Below are 6,000 nucleotides of genomic sequence, written 5' to 3'. Positions count from 1 at the left end.
GAAGATAGATGATTGGTAGATAAATAGTAGCAAGGCAGATTTCTATAAATATCAAGTTTATCAACTTATACATACTTTTGATAAGATAGATAAATAGAAGATATATATATATATCTGTGATTATATATAAAAACAGATATATAGACAGGCAATAGGTTTTGGATACGAAGATTTATATAGAAAACAGAGAAAAATACATAAGATCGGAAGATATAGGTAGTCAGGCATTCAGACAAATAGATATCATTATATCAGATAGATTCATTTATAATAGAAATAGATAGGTGGGTAGATGGATTTCCATTTCTATTTCTATTATCAATAACTATATATATATATATATATATATATATATATATATATATATATATATATATAAATAAGATAGATAGAAAGAAGATAGATAGAAATATATTGATTTATAGATAATAGAAATAGGTGGGCAGATGGATAGAATTGTAAACGCTATAAATAGATATGGATATGGCTGTATATCTAGAAATTATTATGTGACTACGATGAGTAAAAATGTAAAGAGACAAATAACAAAATTCTAGACATATGAACTAGGTGGATAGATAAATAGATAGATAGAAATACAGATAGATAGATAGATAGATAGATAGATAGATAGATAGATAGATAGATAGATAGGTGGTTGATGGATACAGAAAAAATAGATAACTCTTACAGAAAAATATGGAAATAAATTAAATTTGTTCTATTCTGATATTGAACTTGCTCTAGTGATATTTTGCTAGTACTTATTTATTGTTTTTTTTTTTTAATTTGTGTATTTGTGCATATTCCATCTTTTATTATGTTATATTTGTTCATGTAAATGTACTATCTTCCTGGTGATATTTACTTCTTTCCAGAAGAATCTGTGCACATCCCATCTTTTCTTATTTTATATTCATCCCACTGTTACACTTCTTATTTTCTGCTGATGTTTGGTATCTTATTCCTAGATGGATCTGTGCATATTCCACCTTTTCTGGTGTGATATTCGGGTAGTGAGCCCCTGGTAGACAGAAGCGTGTCAGATAATGGATGTGGCTGTAGATCTTGTACTGGGCTAGTAATGTGTAATATGTGGCTTGTTGCTGGCTGTCCGGCCATCTGGCTCTGCCCCATGCTGCAGGGTTTTAGCTGGAAATCTCTTCCGCTCTAGACTCCTCTTTTATTGAATTCATCAAAAGCAGAACTTTCCCGGAGATTTTTTTTTTAAGAAGGGTAAAATAATAAGGCGACCACTGTGACATTCTCTGGGCCGGGGCCATTTTTCATAACGCAGCTGATACTCCTTTGTGCGGCTTTAGGCGACCAAGCAGATGAATAACTAGAAAAGTCCTCACAAAGTACAAGCCAGGAGATTGTCTCCTCTATACAAACTTCACTGGGGATGGGGGGATACAGCCCTACACAGCACTCCCATACACTACTACTAGTGCCCAGGTGCCACCAACACCAATAAGTGTGGGCACAGCTAAACCTCCCCTGCACCAGCACTACACAGAACAAGCCAGAGGAAGACTGGTGCCTGCTGCTCAGGGCTGCAGATCTTACTGGTAAGTAAGAGATTATTTCATACACTGTGATGTCAGCACTGCTGGTGGTGCAGGAGGGGTATATACTATATATACATGTATCTGGAGATGTATGACAAGCAGAAAGATAGGCAGGTAGAAAAATATGACAGAAAGAGGAATAGAATGGATAGTTAATGTTTAATTTGATTAAGTATAATATTTACTTAAAACGAAAAAAAGTTTTATTTAATAATACATTTATTTAATTATGATATAGTAAGAATATATATATATATATATATATATATATATATATATATATATATATATATTTGGAGAATTATATAAATTATTATAATAGGTCTATGGAACACCAATAATAGTATGGACACCTACTATACACATATAAATTTACATCGAGAATATATGGAATAAAATATTTGAAATTCAAGGAAGAGGGATGTTCCACACATCTTTACAATCCGGACTATATTTGTGAAAGCATTTACTTGTTGCTGACATGACACCCAATGTCCAGGCAGAGCCCCCTGCACCCTGTTGCCTCTCTGGGTAGCCCCATGCCCTGTGCCTGGCACCCCCCTTCCCCCATGTAATGCTGTATATGCAGAGCACAGTCTACCTGGATAGATGGAGCTTATTTAGAGCCCAGCACCTGATGACTGCAGAGACCTCAGTGACTTGCAGTGTAATTGAAGCATAAAATGCCCTGGTCGCCCTATTGGCTGGCTAGGTAAATGAACACACATTGCAAGTGAACAGCACTTGACCTTTGCCTTTATGTTTGCTCAAATGTTTGCCTAAAACACAATCGGCCCTGACAAGAGTGCATGCTACCGTGTGACACCCCTATTCACCAGATAGATGTTCCTGCCACACACAACCCACACCAGCATCTAAATTACCGTCTGGGGGCAGCTCCTCCTGGAATGGGCTACCAGAGCAGCCCCTCACACTGCACACTGTGCTCCTGCATCCAATCCTGCCAGGAAAGAGTCCCATTATTAGTAGTGCAGATGCCTCAGCCCGTGGTGATAGATTTCTGGGGATTTTATATCCCTTTGTTTAAATAATTTCACATAATCTCTTTTTAGTTATATTTTCTAGTAGGTCTGTGCTGGACAAACATAGAGATCCTATCTGTCTATCTATCTATCTATCTATCTATCTATCTATCTATCTATCTATCTATCTGTCTGTCTGTCTGTCTGTCTGTCTATCTATCTATCTATCTATCTATCTATCTATCTATCTATCTATCTATCTATCTATCTATCTGTTTATCTATGTATATGTCTGTCTGTCTGTCTGTCTATCAATCTATCTATCTATCTATCTATCTATCTATCTATCTATCTATCTATCTGTTTATCTATGTATCTGTCTGTTTGTCTGTCTGTCTGTCTATCAATCTGTCTATCTATCTATATCTATCTATCTATCTATCTATCTATCTATCTATCTATCTATCTATCTATGGTATATAATATCTGTCTGTGCACAATCTTTCTAATAGTTATTCAGTTCTCTTTTGGAGTCATTTGTCTTAGTGTCATGAACCTTTTTTGGGTGTATTTTAGTGATTTTTTGAGCGCATTGGAAAATTTGCACAATTTTTTGTGCTTTCTTTCAGCAGTTTGCCAGAATTTGCGCCTAACAAGAAGTAAAAAAAAGTCAAGTCAGGTGCAAAAAATAGACTCACAAAAGGTGGAAAAAAGTCCTCAGAGAAGGGGGAAATCAGATAAATGACCCCATTTATGTCTTCTTTATCATATGTGTCATATATTTCTATCAATCAATCAATCAATCAATCAATCAATCATTTATCTTCTATCTATCATCTATGTTCTATCTATCACAGCAGTATTAGTATTCATTTAGTAGAAAAAGCTTCTACCCAACAGACAGCTTCAAATGATATCACATCCCCCTGAGTACAATTCAGAAAAGAAGATTTTCAGGCAAAGCAATAACAAAGCTACAAAATATTGATATATATAAATATTAATAACAATCAAACCTGTATACAAGCTTATAACAACTCATCTTTCTGCTTATATTAAACCACTATCTCCATTTACTACAAACTATACTGAGTAGAGTTCTGAAACATCAGCTCCTCCTTATGTACAAGGTTTGTATGTGATCTTGTGTTGCTGGTGACGTATATACTATATCACTATATGGTAAGCACAGAGGGTTTACAGACAGAATGTAACAATTGATATGAAGAGATGATCAGAGATTGGTTTCCATAGAAGTCCCCAGAATAGATAGATATAGATTTTATTATGTTCTGCACATAGGTGTTTATTTTTGGTTGTTATATTCAATATGGGAATAATGCAAATGACAAAACTAATACAATTATTTATAGAAAATATTTTCTGAAATAATATTAAACCCAAGAGCCCACGAATAGTTGACATTTCTGTGCACTGAGTTCTGAAATAGGGAACCAATTTAGTCAATAACATGTGTCCAAAAAGTCACGTGCCCATACAGAGAAGACATGGCCCAATATGTAACATGCTCCATTGGATGTCATAATTGCCCAAAAAGTTAATGAAATCTGTAAAACAGACCTATAATTTTGATGCATATTATAGATGTGCAATAAATCCATATTGCAAATTGTTATGTGCATCTGCAATTTGGGACAAATAAAGGAAAATTAAAGTAAAAACACTGAAACAACATGATGAAAACTGCTGGCACAATACTGCAGGATACTGAGCTGGAAGCGGAGGCAGACATGCAGATTTCTGGCCAATTTATGCTCCATATTTGTGCCTTTGAAGTATAAGGCCTAAGAGGCGACTACTGCCCATACTGAGGAACACTGGGGAGTAACAAAACGATCTGGATATGGAGGGATTGAGGCCTCAAACTATAATAGATACTGTACCTTTGTGTTAACCTGTTTGTTCATAGAAAATATACTTACAGAAATGTAAGGTTTCTATCTATCTACCTATCTATCTATATATCTAATGATCTAATTAGCTCATATCTTTCTAGCTATTCTATCCATATATCTCTAATCATTCTATCTATCTATCTATCTATCTATCTATCTATCTATCCCATATCTATCTATCTATCTATCTATCTATCTATCCCATATCTATCTATCTATCTATCTATCTATCTATCTATCTATCCCATATCTATCTATCTATCTATCTATCTATCTATCTAACCCATATCTATCTATCTATCTATCTATCTATCTATCTATCTATCTCATATCTATCTATCTATCTATCTATCTATCTATCCCATATCTATCTATCTATCTATCCATCCATCCATCCATCTATCTATCTATCTATCTATCTATCTATCTATCTAGCACATGAGGTGAAATAAACTCCTCACTTTTTTCACTTTATTGGGAATGCTGCCTTCTTTATTGGACTTATCTATCTATAATCTATCTATTATAAATGTATCTATCTGCATACCTCATATCAATATTATCTATCAATCTATCTGATATCTTGATATCTGTCTATCTAAAATGTTGTGTAACTGTGGCTCAGAGATATTGCTGAAGGTTTATATAGAATGAAACATACAAAAAAAATAGAGAATATTTCTTTTCTAACTGCATAATCTAACTTTCTATTAATCCATCCATTTATCTAGAAAAGCGCTACAGAATTTGATGGCGTTTTATAAATAAAGATTTTTAAATATTATTATTATTATTATCTAGTGTGCATTATGTCATTGTGCCTCCAGATATTCCAGATGTTTGTAGTATGACATGATATCTATATGTACTATCTATCATCTATCTATCCATCTATCTATCTATCTATCTATCTAAAAAGTAGAAGATAACAGTACACCGAAATGTCGCTTTTTATGGAATAAAGCTTCACCCTTTTCACCACTACAAGGAGTGCTGCCTCTTCCCTGAACCTATCTATCTATCTATCTAGAATGTTGTATGCTTGTGGCTCATAGATATTGCTGCAGGTTTATATAGAATGACAAAATACAAATGATAGGGAGCGTTCCTTATCCTGATCACATTTATCTATCTATCTATCTATCTATCTATCTATCTATCTATCTATCTATCTATCTATCCACCCGTCTATCTATCATCTATCTATCTGTGCACCTCTGTATTACTAAGCTATGCCATCATGACAATGCCTTGTTCTTTATTTTGTGATCCATTAGCCTAGACTGATGTGTTGGTATAAGCCGTTGCTTGGGTTGTACAGGCAGACCGGGCTTGGCTTTCCTAATACTACATCTCTGCACTCCTCACCGCCCCCTGCTTGGAAGGATGTTTGAAAATGATCAACACGGGGAGCACATTTCCTTTCTTTAAAAGCGCAGAACCCATGATGTAAGATCCAGGGGACACATCTCAGTGTGTCAGGGGCACTCTAAAAATGAATGGAGCAGTGTGTGAGTGCAGTGGGGGTGG

The 6,000-nt window shown here is 34.7% G+C and overlaps 1 long non-coding RNA gene across 1 annotated transcript in view; it reads left to right on the top strand.

Moving 5' to 3' along the window:
- The first annotated feature begins 1,349 nt into the window (after positions 1 to 1,349).
- The window catches only part of LOC140120633 (uncharacterized), a 131,870-nt gene continuing 127,219 nt past the window's right edge, over positions 1,350 to 6,000 (top strand). Inside the window, exon 1 of the long non-coding RNA XR_011853922.1 lies at positions 1,350 to 1,571. This is a non-coding gene — a long non-coding RNA (uncharacterized lncRNA). The remainder of the gene's footprint in view (positions 1,572 to 6,000) is intronic.

This window comes from Engystomops pustulosus, chromosome 3 (genome assembly GCF_040894005.1).
Source record: "Engystomops pustulosus chromosome 3, aEngPut4.maternal, whole genome shotgun sequence".
Lineage (NCBI taxonomy): Eukaryota > Metazoa > Chordata > Amphibia > Anura > Leptodactylidae > Engystomops > Engystomops pustulosus.
Note: the sequence above shows the minus strand (reverse complement) of the source record. Positions and strands in the feature narration are given on the sequence as shown.